Source organism: Podarcis bocagei, assembly GCF_964188305.1.
Source record: "Podarcis bocagei genome assembly, chromosome: 4".
Lineage (NCBI taxonomy): Eukaryota > Metazoa > Chordata > Lepidosauria > Squamata > Lacertidae > Podarcis > Podarcis bocagei.
Genome location: NC_138128.1, coordinates 76,535,692 through 76,553,530, shown reverse-complemented (window position 1 = coordinate 76,553,530; position 17,839 = coordinate 76,535,692). Strand labels below are relative to the sequence as shown.

Here is a 17,839-nt window from a genome sequence, read left to right as displayed (position 1 = left end):
CCAAAAACAGGGGAGCTGACTTGGGCCCCAGATTATGGGTGCCCATGCGTGTGACGTCATGACATCATGTTGTGACATGATGTCATGACATCACACGTGCGCCCCAGCCTTGGAACCTGACATCCAGTGGCACCACCGGAAGTCAGGCTCCAAGGTCTCGCAAGGCCCCGGCCAGTATCTCCAAGGTCTCACAGGCCTTGGACGTGACTTATGGTGCTTTCTGAAGCATAGGAAGTCTGTTGGGGCCCCTGTGATGTGGATGCTGAGCACTCACAACAAAATTGTTGTGGGTGCTCGGGCACCCAGGGCACCCTATAGTTGGTACTCTTGCTCATAGATATCCCACAAGGCCCAAGAAAATCAAAAGGCCTTCTCTGAGAAGTGAACAACGGATGTAACCCAAAATGTTTTGAGTTTTCTTCATGCATACTTGTCTTTGCTGACTGGTGATGCTGCTGTTTTACCAATTAGTTTTGATTACGCTCATTTAATTTTATTGTTTTATTGATGGCTGCTTAACTCTTAGTGAGTTTTATTGTTATGTTTTTTATTATAGTTGATAGCTGCTTCAAGTACCCCTTTGGGAGAGAAAGGCAGACGAGATACATTTTAATTAATTAATCAGTCAGTCAGTCAAAGATCACTGGCATACTTTTCAAGTGCATCACATACATTAAGAAAAGTGGCATGGACAGAATGTTTCTGCTAAACTTATTCAGCTTGTTTACCTTAAGACAGAATTTTTAAGCTGTGTTTGGTTAGACCTACTTGTACGGTTTTGTAAATTTTGTACGTTGTTTATTACTTTGCTCCCCTCTCTGTGATTGAAAAAAATTCACTAAAGTGTTGGCTATAAATCTGCAAATAAATAAATAATAAATAAACAAATTCATCTTATGTGGTAATTGAGAATGGATAAGCTCTCTCTGCAGCAGTCTTTCCAAGCTCTGGTCAGTCTCCCCTAGTCTTCAAGATTTTCCCTGTTTTTGTCTATATATGTTCAAGTTGTGGGACAGAATATCCCTGGGAACAACACCCTTTTCTTTTGTTAAAAGGAAGGAGGGGAAGAGAAACACTCAGCCACCTCATATTTAAAGGCAAGACACAAATTTTCATATAATTCACCCATCTCCCGAAGGTTGCCAGATATATCCCCTTTTTGTGGGGGACAAATGGCTCTGCAAGAGTGGAAGGAGGGTATTTGGCCCAACTTGTCATGTACCCCAAGATAGCCTGCTGTCTTCAGGTAGGATGGAGAATGTTGTCCTTTTGCCTGTGTCGAAATGAGATTCAGCCATCAGTACAGTTGGCTTCTAGAACTGGACTGTGACACAATAGACAATATGGCAGCCTCCTCTCTTCACATTCCAAAGCTAACCCAGAAGGGCAGCTGAATCTTACTTCAGCACTGGCTATGGAAGAGCTTCCTCCTCTGCACAAGAAGACTGGCCAGGGGGCTGCTGCGACTGCTCCACTCCCAGCATTTGCAACTTGAGGCGGCCGTCTCTCTCTCACAAATGGTAGGGCTGGTCCTGTCAGCTTTTTCACATGGAACTGTGTGGCACCTGGCTGGCCTGTCAACAGAGGAGATCTGTTAACATGACAAAAGGGGTTGTTGATAGGCCATCCGAGAGGAATCCTTTGGCCTGGGGAGACAGATGAGACCGTGTGTTTGAGGTGACAGGAAAAGAGAGTTTTTGAGCAAGGGGTGCTGGGAAGAAGGAAGAAGAAGGAAGACTGGGATCCATCTTGAGAAGGCTGGCTGGGAGAGATGCCTTGGACTCCAAGGTTGTAGCTTCATCTGGTTTGTTGATCCATTTTAACAAGGGCTGCAATCTGTAGCCAGTTTTAAATTGACAGATTAATCTGCTCCAGCTTCCGCTAATTAGCAAGGACAGATTTTAATCAGCGGAGGCACAAGTTGTGTGCACTTGTTTAGAGTCTGAGAATGTTTTTGTTTTGGGTGTCATGGGGATGAGAAAAACAATCGAAGAAGGGCTTTTTTTAAAAAAAAAACAAGAAGTTGAAGTTTCTGTGAAAGCTGTAAGCAACCTCAACAGCTTTGTCATGTTCTGGTCCAGTAGCAGAACCCACGGGGGAAGTGGTGAGGGTGGTTGAAGGTTACTGGACCGTGGGGAGCTCTGAGTGAGCAACTTGCTCCAGGAAAGGTTAGGAGCAGGCTGAGGTCTTTTATGCCTCTGTCTCCAGACCACCTTTTTCGTGCTCCATCCCCTTAATGCAACATTGGAGACTTACAGGGCCAACCCTCTGCCCTGAAGATGGACACTCCTTCATTCCCGGTGTGCTTCTGGTCTGGTTCTCCACACTCAGGTGTCCATCAGGGTTCTGGCTCTGGCTTTGCAGACCTTGGTGGTTCTTCTGGGAGTTCTGGTCCAACTGCCTTCTGCAGCCAGCTCACCCCTGACCCAGATACAGCTCCCCATCTGATGCCCCTGCAGCCTTTGACTCTCCTTCCAGATCATGGCTGGATATCACAAACCTGAAGTCACCTATATTAAGGCTTTGGCAAAAGGCAAATTATTGACTGACCGGTTCAGATATCCCATTGTTTTAAAATCAGTTCAACTACATTCATGGTGCTGGGATTGGGTTTTTTAAAAAACAGTGTGCTCTTAAATTTTTGAGGATTTGGAAAAGTGGAAATGGGATTTCTAAGCATTTTTTTTAAAATAAACACACAAACATATAAAGTAAATGAGATTAAATGGTGCATCATGGAAAGTGTTGCTGCTCTGCAGAAAACCTGCAAGTAATATGTAAAGAGAGAGCATGTTGCATATTGCTAGGGTCTTGCAAAGTCACTAGCCTGCTTCTAGAGACCACAGGGAAATGTGAGAAACCCACAGCCAATGTGAAAGAGCTCTCTTAATCTCTTTTTGCACATGCATCAAGTAACCCCATGCGATATGTAAATGTCGTATATCTTTAGTAAACAGGCCAGCTACATATACCACGGTATGTATTTTAATGGCATTTTTCTAAAGGTCAGACAATGCAAAGGAAAGTGGATGGGGGGGGGGGAGATGAAACAAAGAGGCCCATAGCTCCAGCGTGATATAGCAGTCTGCTCAAAGGTACATATTCCCAGGGCTTTTCATGTCATTTGATTAAAGGACAGTGTTCTGCCTATTGGAGTGGGGAAAATAAAATCCTGCAAATGGGCTTATTTTGCATTTCGATCAGTTTGGTATGCTCCCCCCCCAACTCCCCAATACTATTTTCCATCCTATACTACCAATACTGGGGACAGTATATTCTGCATATGCTAAACCTCACACAATCCACAAATCGGTTCTGCCAAATCCACATGGGACTCCTTTGTTGGGTATAGATGGCCTCTTGCCCTCTGTGCATAGCAGAAGTGTGTGTGTGTGTGTGTGTGTGTGTGTGTGTGTGTGTGTGTGTATTTATGCACCCTTCTACAAGTATATCTATACTATGCATTGAAGAGGATTCCAGATCAGGGCAAATGCCAAAACATTTTCAAAGACTTTTCCAGAACCAAGGAAAAGTACATACGTACGTAAGTAAGTAAATGTTATGGCTCTCAGAAATGCATCCAAACCACTCTGAGACCTGCGGGTATAATAAATTCAATAATTAAAAGAGTAAATGAATAAATGAAAGAATAAATGAAAAAAATCCAAGGTATCAGATCAGATATGACTTCCGATAATAGATTCTGCATGCAATTCCATGTTTGGATTAACAAATAAAACCACACATCCTAAACACATTTGGGCTACATCTAAAGTGGAGCCGCTGCTATAATTTGAAGATGCCTTTAAGTGGAGAAATGTTATTATATATTTGTTTATACCCCCAACTTTTCCTCAAGGTAGCATACACATAAAAACAAGAACCGCTAAAAACAGAGCAAACAATTAAACATTACCAGAGTTGAAACTATATACATATATAAAAGCTATTAAAACCATACGAATTATTACAATGAAAACAGCACAGCACCAGCCGTTTCATTAAAAGCAGTCAGATCCCCAAAGCCTCTTTTTTTTTTTCATGCATAATTTTTATTGGTTTACATAGTACCGAATACACAAGTTCAACATCTTGTTTTCACAGATTTTTTTATTTGACTTCCTTCAGCCTTTCCACAAATCATCCATAACAGTCTTTTATAAAATTCCGCATTTCCTATTTTGTATTGCCATTAATCACCTCAGCTCTTCCATTTCTCTTTAGACAATACCCTTTTCTTTTTACAGAGCTCCTTTAAAACCCACTAGTGTTATCTGTCCTTCACTTAGATTTTCCAGATATTTCGTAAAGTTCTCCCAGTCCTTAATGAACCTCTGGTCTTTTGAATATCTAATTTTCCCTGTCATCTTGTCCAATTCCGCGTAGTCTAACAATTTAAGTCTCCATTCCTCAATTGTCGGCAGACCCTCTTGTTTCCAATTTTGAGCTAGTAAGACTCTTGCTGCCGTTGTTGCATACTGGAACAATTTATGATCTTTCTTCTTTATCTCCCTTCCTACCAGTCCTAACAAGAAGGCCTCGGTTTTTTTTACAAAAGTATATCTTAAGATTTTCTTCATTTCATTATACACATTCTCCCAAAAACCTTTTACTTTTTGGCATTCCCACCACATGTGGTAGAAGGTCCCCTCCCTTTCCTTGCATTTCCAGCATTAATTACAAATTCCATACATTTTGGCCAATTTTGCAGGAGTCATATACCATCGATAGAACATCTTCATTAGGTTCTCCTTTAGCGTTATACAAGCTGTGAATTTGAGGTGTTTTTTCCAAAGTTTTTCCCACTCTTCAAAATATATGTTATGACCGATATCTCTAGCCCAATGTGTCATCACCGACTTTACTTCCTCATCTATTAGGTTCCACTCTAATAACTGACTGTACATTTTGGATAGAATTTTCTTATTGTTATTCAATATCTCAGTCTGAAATCTTGAATCTTTGTCAGCATATCCTTTATCTTTAATGTCTTTCCTAAACATTTCGTTCACTTGGAAATAGTGTAACCAATCATAAACTTTCTCTTTGACCTGGTCATACGGCTTCATTTTCCACTTCCCCTCTTCTTTAGTTAACAGTTGTTCATAAGTAGCCCAATTATCTCTCATATTGATCCTCTTAACACTCATCACTTCTAGTGGTGATAACCAATGAGGAACTTTAGGTTCTAGCATATATCTGTTCCTTTCCCATACCTCAATCAGGGGGCCTCTAAAAATGTGACTTTCAAAGCCCTTATGTACTTTTCTCTTCTCCTGCCACAGATAAGCGTGCCACCCAAATCTGTTGTCGAATCCCTCCAGATCTAGCACTTCCTTGTTTTCCAATTTTATCCATATTTTTACCCAACATAGGCACGATGCCTCATAATATAATTTCAGATCTGGCAGGGCAAACCCCCCCTTTCTTTCGCATCTGTCAAAAGTTTGAACTTTATTCTTGGTTTTCTGCTCTGCCAGACATATTTTGAGATCACTCTCTGCCAATCTTTAAATATCTTCGTACCTTTGATTACTGGAATGTTCTGGAATAAGAACAACATTTTTTGGAGCACGCTCATCTTGATTGTGGCTATTCTACCCCAAAATGACATTTTCAGCTTCCCCCACGTCTCGAGATCTTTCTTGATTCCTTTCCATACCGTCTCATAGTTGTTTTTGAATAAATCTATGTTTTTCAGAGTTACCCATATTCCTAAATATTTCACCTTTTTGGCCACCTCTATCTCCGTTTGTTGTTGTAGTTCTTCAATTACATTTGTGTCCATATTCTTTACCATAATTTTAGTTTTCCTTTTATTTAGTTTAAAACCGGCCACTTTTCCAAATTGTTTGAATTCTTCAAGTACCTCTTTTATTGAACCCATCGGGTCTTCCGTTGTTACTACCAGATCGTCTGCGAATGCCTTAACTTTATATTCGTTCTGTCCAACTGTTACTCCTTTTATCTCCTTGTTTTGTCTTATTGAATTTAAGATGACTTCTAACACCATTATAAATAACAGCGGGGACAGTGGACATCCCTCTCTTGTTCCTTTCGCTATTCTTATTTCCTCTGTCTCCACATTATTTATTATCAATTTCGCCCTTTGTTCCGTATAGATTGCTTTAACTCCGTTAAAAAATTCTGTGCCGACCTCCATATATTCCAGTTGTTTCAACAAAAAATCCCAAATTATGTTATCGAATGCCTTCTCTGCATCTACAAACATCAACATAGCTTGCTTATCACACCTGGCAGATAAGTATTCTATAATATTTATTATATTTCTTGTATTATCCTTCATTTGCCTGCCCGGCAGAAAGCCCGCTTGGTCTTTGTGTATATTTCCTAATAGTATATTTTTCAATCTCCTTGCCAAAATTCCCGCAAAGATCTTATAATCTATGTTTAACAGGGAGATTGGCCTGTAGTTTTTAACTTGCAGCAGGTCTGAGTCTTGTTTGGGAATTAATGTAATTAGTGCATCTTTCCATGTCTCTGGTATTTCTCTTTTTTTAAGGATATTGTTCATTACTTCTTGCAGTGGAGTCAGCAAAACAGATTCCATTTCTTTATAATAGCTAACAGTGAATCCATCTGGGCCCGGAGCTTTCCCTTTTTAAAATTCTTTTATTACCTCTTTTATTTCTTCTATCTCAATTGGGGCATTCAATTTCTCTTTTTCCTCTATCGAAATCTTCTGTATATTTTTCCGTTTTAAAAATCTTTCTATTTTCCTCAAATTATTCCTTTCACTGTTTTTATAGAGTCCTCTGTAGAAGTCCAAAAAGGCTTTCTTTATTTCCTTGGGGTTATTTATCTCTTCTCCCTCCACCACGATTTTATTTATTGTATTTTGTTCCTTCCTTTTTTTTATCTGCCAAGCTAATAACTTTCCTGATTTATTAGCAAATTCGAAACTTTTTTGTCTTAGTTTCTTAACCTTCCATTCCACTTCCCTGTTTATTAGCATTGCAAACTGAGATTGTAGAACCTTGATGTTTTCTTTTATTCTCTTATTATTGGGATTTTTGATTAATTTTTGCTCATTGTCCATTATCTGCTGTAGAATATCTTTTTTCCCTTTTTCTCTTCTTTTATTCTTGATTGCATTCTGTTGGATAAAAAAGCCCCTCATCACCGCCTTAACTGCATCCCACACCACCTTTATTTTTGTGTCTTTATCTAAGTTATCCTCAAAATATTCCTTTAACCTTTTCTGAGCTTTCTCTACAGTCTCTAAATCATCTAACAGATAATCTTTCATTTTCCATCTGTACGTTCTTTCTTCCAGCCCTTTCAATTCCATTTTTATTGGGTTATGATCCGACATCGTTTTAGCCTGGATCTCCACCCGTAGGGATCTTGGTATTAATTCATTCAAGATCCAAATCTGATCTATTCTCGAGAATGACTCGTTTGGTTCTGAGTGGTAAGTAAATTGTTTTTCCAAAGGGTATTTAAATCTCCAGATATCTACCAAATTGCAATTTTTAACCAATGAGAAAAAGGATCTAGGTAACTTCCCTTCCTTACCTCTTCCTTCCCTAAGTCTATCCATATCTAATGACACCACGCCATTCATATCTCCCAGTAATATTATTTTCTGGTCTACATATTCAAATAGCTTTTCCTCTAGCACTCTATAGAACTCCGACTTATTGTCATTTGGTGCATATATCCCCACTATTATTAGGTTTTCTCCCTGCCATTTAATTTGAACTGCTATTATCCTCCCTTCTTCATCTTTGAAAATTTGTTGTGCTTCAATTTGTTTTTTAATATAAATGACCACTCCCCTTTTTTTATTTTTGTCTGAGGATATGAATTCGTTTCCCAGTCTTTTATTGATCAGGACTCTTCTGTGTTTCCTTGCTATATGGGTCTCCTGTAAACAGATAATATCTAGGCATTCTTTTTTTAAGATATATTCAATTTTATTCCTTTTTTTCTTATCATTCATCCCATTAATGTTCCAATTCCAAATTTTTAACACCATGATAGTTTAAGTTTATGGGAGGCTACTTTCTCTCTTTAAACTCTGTCCGCTCCCCCCTCCTCCTCTTCCTCTTCCTCTCCCTCTGTCCTCTCTGTTTCTTCTTCTGACTCTTTCCTATCTTCTTTTTGAAGCCTCTTGGAACAAGAAAATCTTCCACAGGAAGGAGCCTGTTTGTCTTCTCTAGGGAGGGAGTGCCAAAGCCTGGGAGCAGTCACCGAGAAGGCCCTCTCCCATGTCCCAAATGCTTTTCTTTTTCGTTTGCACAGTTAAAGCATCCTGGGTGCAATCCTGGAAAAAAACACGAAATACATGAAAAAGCCATCAGTATCCATGTATCTTTGTTTGAGTTCTCTGGATGTTTCACCCAGTGTAATCTGTTAGCAGAGGACCAATAATATAGTCTATGTATATGCATATCATGTATGTGATCTTTGTTAATTAAATAGCAGCTACAGAGGGTGTGATCAGGATTAGGACAATGTTCACATGGCAGGGTAGAGTTTATTCATTTCCTCCTGTGCCACAACCCCAATGAAAATGCCTTCTTTAAGCCCCAGGAGGTCAGCTTTCATTGGTGTCCAAAGCAGGTTCACTCCCGGAAAATAGCAGCAATTTCTGGGTTCCCATTGGGACCACATCGTAAGATTAACCCCACACCCTCACTGCACAGTGTGGTCTCAATCCTTTTTTTTTTTATAAAAATTTTTTATTGCGTTTCTTTCCATAGGTTAACAGATTTGTTTACATAACAGCATGCAAGAAACATTTTTTATATATAAAGAAAAGAAAAGAAAAAGAAGAAAAAGTTAAGAAATTTTCATAATGTCCTTCGACAATTCGCTTTTGGACCTCCTCGCATCCTCTCGGCATTGCATTCATTGTTCTAACCAGTTCAGCAATTTGTTATCTTGTTTCCCATCTTATTATACCTTTAAATTTATTATGTTACCAAATTTTGAAAATTTGTAATTTAGTTTTAACACTCTTAATAAACATAATATTTTGTTTCTAATTTGTCTCGTTTTTTCCCCCATCAATACTTACTTTATCATTTACTTAACTAAATTGCAGAAGCATAACGTTTCTTAATCGTACACAATCTTAACATTCATACAACTTATAATATTTTTGCAAATAGTCCTTAAATTTTTTCCAGTCCTCCTCCATTGTTTCTTCGCTCAGATCTCGAATTCTGCCAGTCATTTCTGCCAACTCCATGTAGTCCATCAGCTGCGTCTGCCAGTCCTCCAGTGTGGGTAAATCTGGTGTCTTCCAGAACTTTGCGATAAGAATCCTAGCTGCTGTAGTTGCATACATAAACAAGGTTCTATCCTTCTTTGGCACCTTCCGGTCCACCATGCCCAGAAGAAAGGCCTCTGGTTTCTTAGAAAAGGTATATCTAAATACCTTTTTCAGCTCATTATGTATCATTTCCCAAAAGGCCTTTACTTTCGGGCAGGTCCACCAGAGGTGAAAGAATGTCCCTTCTGCCTCCTTGCATTTCCAACACTTATTATCAGAAAGATGATATATTTTAGCCAACTTGACTGGGGTCATGTACCACCGGTATACCATTTTCATAATGTTCTCTTTCAAGGCACTACATGCCGTGAATTTCATACCGGTGTTCCATAACCTTTCCCAGTCCTCAGACATAATGTTGTGTCCTACATCCTGTGCCCATTTTATCATAGCAGATTTAACTGTCTCATCCTGTGTGTTCCATTTAAGCAGCAAGTCATACATCCTCGAAAATACCTTAGTCTTTGGTTCTAGTAACTCTGTCTCCAGTTTCGATTTCTCCAACTGGAAACCCACTTTTTTATCCATTTTAAATACCTCTTGCATTTGAGCATAATGTAACCAATCTCGCACCTTATTTTTTAGTTTGTCCTGGCTTTGGAGCTTCCAATTGTCTCCAACTCTTTCAATCAATTCCCAATATTTTGGCCAGTAGGCCTCCATATTGGGCCTTTTTTTAGAGATCTTGGCTTCCACTGGTGATAACCACCTCGGGGTCTTGCTTTCTAATAAGTCCTTATACTTCATCCAGACGGCAAAAATTGATTTTCTGACAATATGGTTTTTAAACAATTTATGAACCTTCGCCTTGTCATACCACAAGTATGCATGCCAACCATAAACATTGTCAAACCCTTCCAGATCTAGGACATCGGTGTTTTCCAACAAAAACCAATCCTTCAGCCAGCAGAAGGCTGCAGCCTCGTAGTACAACCTTAAATCCGGCAGGGCAAACCCCCCTCTTTCTTTTGAGTCAGTTAGTATTTTGAATTTAATTCGGGGCTTTTTGCCCTGCCAGACAAACTTAGAGATATCCTTCTGCCATTTTCCAAAGCATTCCATTCTGTCCACGACCTGGAGGGTTTGAAATAAGAATAACATTTTTGGCAAAACACACATCTTTATAGCTGCGATTCGACCTGACAAGGTAAGTTTCAATCTTGACCAAATATCCAAGTCTTTTTTGATTTCCGACCAACATTTTTCATACAGTGTGGTCTCAATCCTGGCCCTCAGTATTTGCTAACAAAAAGCAGGCATGTTAAGTGTATACTCACATTTAACGTGTTGTCTGGTTTGCCTCACAGCCTTTGCCAGTTACCTAAATTTGGCCTTGGTTGTGAAAGTGGTTTTTATTTTTGTCAAGTGCCATAATTACTTGACTTGAAGTCAGGAAGACTTTTAGGGCCTTGAGTGACGCACTTGGTAGGATCAGTCAAAACCACGAACTATTTAAAAGAGGCAGCATCATAAAGACATATATATTTTTTTCTTCCTTTTTAACTCAGGTGCTGGTTGGGTCCCCGGAAGTTGCAACTGAACCCTAGCTTTGAAGATTAGCTTTTCTCAAGGTTACAAAAAGCCAATGTGGCAGGTCTGGCATTTATTTCTTTAAAGCCTTCTGAAAGGGAATATTTTTGGAAGTTTAAGGGATAAGTGTACTTGGTGATGCATGAAGTTGCTGATAATTGCAGTAGCTGTTCATCGTAGCTCTGCCCTTCCCATGACAGCACAGCACAGATCCTAGGGACGTTTCAAATGCCATATGAGGAGAAAGAAGGAAGTTCTGACAGCTTTATTATGGTTATTGCTGCTTGAGAAACCGCTATCCAGTTAGTAAGCACACTCTGTATTTAGAACATCTGGCTGTTTCTCCTCAGGAAGAACACCACGGACTGGGAGAAATTAGCAACCCTGAAATCAAGGGGGGAAAGATGTTGAGAAATGTATACAAGAAGCAAAAATTAAAGTTGGAAGAAAGATGCACAAAAACACAAACCACCTCCCCACCCCCATGTGAAGAAGCAGCTTCAAGTGAAAAAGTGTAACACGCTAAATTAAAGACAGGGAGGAAACCCCATTGCCACACGGGGTATTTTCAGTTGATCCAGAGGTGGGAAGCCTCATGATGCTGAGGGCCGAAAGTGGCCCTTCATGCTTCTCTGTCCGGCCCTTAGAATTCTCCCCAGGCCACACCCACTTTCCGCAGGCCACACCCATCACTGGACCTGCTTCTCACCCCATGTTTTTGCCTGCTGGTATGTGTCCTTGAACTCTGACAATGTGCCTTACTTGCCAGGATAGTGTGTGTAGAAATTAGCCTTCTGTATAGAAAGGTAACATTTATATTAATTGCTCCAGCGACTTTTGCTTCTGGTCTTGTCCATCTTCTGCTCTCAGAAGATCTCCTAGAAACATTTGGAAGACTGCCACCTTCCCTTCAGACTTTCTCGGGTGAAGATTAGCAGAGGTGGTTCTCTTGTTCGTTCCACCATGAACGTAGGATCCCATCTGAGGCAGCCCCCAAATTGTGGAATTCCCTCCACACAGAACAGCGTCTGTCACTTTCATTATCATCATTATTTCTCCTAAGATCCCAGGATGAGTTACAACAACAGAAGTAATGCAAATTAAAACCTGATAAAACCAAACCATATACAGAACAAAAAGAGATTATCAGCAGTCTTTTTGAAGCAATTTTGAGAGGAAGGCAGGCAGCTGACGCTAATGAAAAAGCCGATCAAACCACCAAGACAGAAGATGCTGAAGGGGAGCCTCTTTACCCTGGCCTCTGACACCAGAGAGACAGAGAGATTTTTAAGACCCACCCTATTCTTGTGCTTGTAATTTGCTTGGAACCGATTTTAATACTGTATTTTTAGATTGCTATAACCCGCCCTGGGACCTTGCAGGGAAGGGTGATGAGAAATCGAAACAACAAACACATAAGAAAAGGACTTCCCACCCCAGTTCAATCTAATCCAGGCTTCCTCAACCTCGACCTTCCAGATGGTTTTGGCCTACAACTCCCATGATCCCTAGCTAGCAGGACCAGTGGTCAGGGATGCTGGGAACTGTAGTCTCAAAACATCTGGAGGGCCGAGGTTGAGGAAGCCTGATCTAATCAGACTACTTCATGGTATTTAACTTTCGTCTGAGCTGTGAGGCCTTTGTCATCCTCCACCTGCTGGCATCCTTGGTTGGTTGGTTAGTTGGTTGGTTGGTGTGCCTATAATGCCACTTTCTTCCTTGAACAATGAGATTTTAAAATGAATGGTGGTACACATGTTCAGGATACAATTATTTGTTTTATGTTTGACAACCTGTCCAACTCCCTGTGCCTGTTTTCAAGGGGGAGGAGAAAAGGCAACATACAGTGTTATGCACTATTTGGAGCATGGAGCCTGACCTGCCTCAGATGCACATTGTATCTGCATCCACAAAGGGACAGGTGAACCTGTTGCTTTCAGTTTCTCATTGTTTCTATTTTTAAGTTCATTTCTGCATCTGTTTGCAATGCTTTCAAAAAATGACACCTCAGAAGTGTTTATTAGCATTGGGGTGTGAATATAGACATCTGCATATGTGATTTTGCCTGATATACAAGTTTGCAAGCAATTTCTCCTAATATAGTGCATTCTTGAATATTCTTTTCACTATTATCTACATTTTCATGCACACTTTCCCCTAAAACACTCTTTCTTTCTTTCTTTCTTTCTTTCTTTCTTTCTTTCTTTCTTTCTTTCTTTCTTTCTTTCTTTCTGAATTGCGTTATGAATGTATAGAAGTGTGAACTTTGAAGGGTAGCTATGTTTTGGTTTGTGTATTTTTTCAGGAAGTGTGAATGAAGGTAACTCACATTGAAGTGTTAACCAAACCTAATTTATCCCACATGCCTATGCAGAAGTCAGATTCTGCTTATGGACATTAATAATAATAATAATAATAATAATAATAATAATAATAATAATAATAATAATAATGCAGTGGTACCTCAGTTTATGAACTTAATCCATTCCGGAAGTCCGTTCTTAAACCAAAACCATTCTTAAACCAAGGCACGCTTTCCCTAATGAGGCCTCCCGCCACCGGTGCCCTTCCACCGTTCGGATTCCATTCTTAGACTGAGGTAAAGTACTCAAACCAAGACACTATTTCCGGTTTTGCGGAGTTTGTAAACCAAATCCTTCTTAAACCGGACTGTTCTTAAACCGAGGTACCACTGTAATAATGCAGGTTACAACAATTTGAAATTTACAACAACTTTAAAAACAGGTTAAAACTAACAATTACAAAAACTGCAAAAAATATAGCTTGTTGGTCTGGAGCACTTCTTACTGTTTGAAGAAGTTTGCCTCATGAGGTAAATATGGGAAGCAGATTCTGAGGGGTCTTTACACAAACCCTGAAAGTGGTGGTTATGCACCATTATGCAGACCCCAATGCTCTGCTATGAAGAAAAGTTTTCTGCAATATAACACCAATTCTTTTTTTAAAAGGAAATTTCATATTTAGCTTCTTTCACTCTCTTTTAGCAAAGCTTTGAAGTAGAACCTTTCTCCCAGAGGTAGATTATCTGAATGCTCATTTACTGAGACCGCAATGCCCATTATTACAGGACATGCAAATGTTTCATACAGTGTATGAAGAAAAATTATTCCAAATGATTATTGATGGGTTAATCAAGAAAACCATGTCAACTTCTTTTGTCCATTAATGTGGACGGCATTTCACAATCATCATAATAAAAGCCAAATGTTAATGGTTCAGGTAATCAGATCCTAATGAAGAACAGTGATGGATTTTCGCCTTTAAATAGTTTACAATTTTCATAATCACTGAAGTGGTCAGTTGGTCCCACGATTCTTCATATTTCATACTGCATCTTTTCCAACCTGTTCTTTAGTTTAACTTTTTCCTCTTGTTTTCTTTTCAGAAGGGGAAAAAAAGTTAAGGAAGCGGAAGGCAGGATATGAACACCTTTGAAATGAAAAAATCATCAAGCAATAGTGATGGTGGCCAATAATTCAACATCTCTCACACATCAAAGAAATTACAAAATATCATGTCACAAATCAGCTAGTAGCTGCAGATATACTGCAGGCCTCTTTCACCTTTTTATATATGGTTATTTATACCTATGAGAAATCCCAGCATTTGGATTGTCCATGATCCATTGCATGACTTTTGAAAAACGGGGTCTGCAGTACTTAACTAATTGGGAATCGTTGACTTAGAGGTTTCCTAACCATCAAGCAATATAAAAAACATTGCTAAATAAATAAATAAATAAAACATTAGGACTGCCTTTCCTTGTGTCCCTAGATGGATTTGCCCCTTACATATATTGCAATTAATTTGTAGGCCCCAGTATAAAGTCACTCAGTGAACAATATTTCTTTCATTGTTAAGGACACAAAGGTGGAATCTACACACATATTAAAAAAACACATTGTGAAAATGCATTTTTAAAAAAAGTTTTGAAAAATACATTGAATTTTGCATAGCTCACTGCCACCATCTAGTGTCACATTCGTATATTGCAATTTAACAACACATTTAAAACGTTCTATTTGCAGCTGTAGAGCTGAGTCCAAAGACTCCCTTCCCTGCCTCACATTCTCAAAACTGTCGTTCTGACTGACCACATGCCTATCTCTAACAGGCCTAGGCCTATTTGCCAGCTAAGTTTTCCTTTAAGAAGTAATGTATCCTAAGGGACTGCATACAAAATCTAATACCACAGAGGTGTGGGAACATAACAATAGTGGCAGCTAAACTGGTCAGTTATAAAGGCTCTCCAACTCAAAGCAACTGATGGTTTCCTTTGCTCAGATGCTGGATATTCCCCTGCCCTGTAACTGTGTTAGACTCTGTTGCGTCCAGAGAAGTACTGTTTTTCTGTTGATGAATCCTAGGATAAATTAATGAGCCCACTCGAGAACTTGGGCCGTTTACTTTATATGCTCATAAAAGGTGTTGTTAAAAAGCAAGTAGAGAGCTGCCCGAAATAAAAACGGATGAGAGTAACTAAAATATTGATAAATAAATTCCATTAAAACACAGTAGGTTTAAGTGGTATGGACAGCAAAGGGCAAGTTATAGCTGAGAAAGTTCCCACAGGACCAAGTCTAAAAATCACAAGGTTATGTAGATTGGTCACATCAAGGAGCACTGTCCTCTGTTTTTCCATAAAATAAATATTTCCTTACATAATTGCCAAATCATTTGAACGTACTTACTCCCTTGTCAGGTTTTAAAGAGCAATCAAAGTGTCAATTTCCTGCGAACCAATATTTAACATTTATTAAGAGCCAACTAGTCACTTTAGGTTGAACTTCACAAAATAGAAGGTACCACTTTAGAGGATGGATGGAATATCTGTCGTCCTCCAGATGTTGTTGGGCAATGGAACCTGTGATCCCTGACCACTGGGCATGCTGGCTGGGACTGGGGTTCCATTCTGGGCCACCACACACGCCACTAGGATGTGTATAAGTGGGGATATCTCTATTCTGCCCCTGCCCATCTTGGGCACCATTTTTGGTGCACATGTAAGCAGGAACACGCGTGCTGATCACGCACAAGTGGGTATTCCCCCCCTTCATTTTCCCCCTAGTGCTCGCTGTGGTGTTTGCCCTCCTAGGTGGGTCATAAGGAAAGGGTTAAATGAGTGTGTAGTGATTGGCCAGTGGGAACCCAAGGGGAGGAGTTAGAGTTAAAGTTGGAGTTGTTGGGAAGTCAGTTGGGAGTTGGAGAAGGAAGAGGGAGGATAAGTCTGTGGGTTGGTCTAGTTTTGATGTGAGAGAGTGAGAGAAACTGTTAGGAGGAGTCAGATAGACAGTTGGGATAATCAGTTAGAAGTTATTAGGAAGGTATAGCCCGGTAAAGAAACTAAGATTAAGAAACTGAGAAGAAAAATTATCTGAAACCACAAACTTGTTAATGCTTATAAAATAAAGTTGCTTATTTGATTTAATGTTAACAACTGTCTGGACTCTGTGTGTACCCGAGAGAAACGGGTTGGTGGCAGCAGGGAAGCAATCACAGTGGTGGGACAGGGATCAATAGACCGTCAAATGTCTGGGGACCATGTGTGATGGCCACACTCGCCAAACCAAGGATTCTTTCCATATTGCTGCCTTTTAAATTTAAGCGTGGGACCTGGGTGCAAGAAATTCAGCAAAATAGGGATAGAAGCAAAACAAAGGTAGCAGTAAAAGGCGAAAAATGTAGGAGCCAAATGAAGCACCTTTGGTTACTATGTCGCCATCTTGCAATATCCCAAATGATTCATTGGCTACATATAGCCAACTGACTAAATATAGAATATAGTGAAATCAAATCAAACGACAATGAAGCAGACTTATGCAAAAGTTTTCATTTAGTCTAAAAGCAAATTTTGGCCATGATGGCATTTGGGTTTCTTGATCATAGGCGAGAGGAATCAGTTTGGAACTATCTGTGTGTTTCAATAAAGCTTCATTCAAGGACACAGGCTCCTTTACAAAAAAAGGAAAAAAGATACACAGTGAATGCAGGACCTATATGGCTTTAGTCGTGAATTAATGTGCCCAGAATGAAATCTGGTAGCTCTCCACCCCCCTGTAAAAAACACCCAGCACAGTATAATTACAGCAGGTTGTTTCTCGCTAGCAAATTGATGATAAAGAAACACTGAAGTGACTTTTTCGACATAATCATAGATATTAGATGTCTGTGAACAAACCATTTGTGCATTTTAAGGACTTTGGAGGCAATTGTAGAAGTCACAAAATGCTGTTCAGTACCAAACGTGGTCCATTCTACAAGTCCATTAGGACAGTGGCTTTTGAACTTTTGGAGGATTCCTTAATGAGCAGATCAGTCATTGTGGACGAGCTTCCCTGAAAGAGAGCTGACTCACCCATGCCATCGTGCTCCCTGCCATGTGCAGCTACAGAGGAGTGTTGAGAGCAATCTCAGATCATGTAGGGCAAGAGTAAGTGCTGAGTGATCAATGGTTCTGTGGCTGACAAAGGGGCCTTCCATGAAGGTGGAAAGCTTGAAAACCGCATGGAGAACTTCTGAAACAACAATGGGATATTAGCTCCGCCCAAGGCATGATGGAGAATAGCAATGGCTGGGGAAAGATAGACATACAGTGGTGCCTCAGGTTACATACGCTTCAGGTTACAGATGCTTCAGGTTACAGACTCCGCTAACCCAGAAATAGTGCTTCAGGTTAAGAACTTTGCTTCAGGATGAGAACAGAAATCGGGCTCCGGCGGTGCGACAGCAGCAGGAGGCCCCATTAGCTAAAGTGGTGCTTCAGGTTAAGAACAGTTTCAGGTTAAGTATGGACCTCTGGAATGAATTAAGTACTTAACCTGAGGTACCACTGTAATATTTTACAAGGACAGGAAGGAACACAACAGACAGAATAACTGACACACACAGGAGAAATAAGGACATAGTTTGAATGCTTCATCTATAGATTTATAAACATTTAATGTGTTCATACGAATGGATGTCATTAATATTGCAGTTGTTGTA

At 39.8% G+C, this 17,839-nt stretch overlaps 1 long non-coding RNA gene across 2 annotated transcripts; it reads left to right on the top strand.

The window, feature by feature from the left end:
• Nucleotides 1-400: 400 nt before the first annotated feature.
• LOC308585560 lies at nt 401-12,708 on the top strand. 2 transcript variants are annotated; one of them, XR_014007487.1, is made up of 3 exons: nt 401-1,520; nt 10,813-10,898; nt 11,898-12,708. It is a non-coding gene; the product is annotated as an uncharacterized lncRNA (long non-coding RNA). The 2 variants fall into 2 exon arrangements; XR_014007488.1 differs by having other exon boundaries at nt 401-1,804; nt 10,813-11,587; nt 11,905-12,708.
• The last annotated feature ends 5,131 nt before the right edge of the window (nt 12,709-17,839 follow it).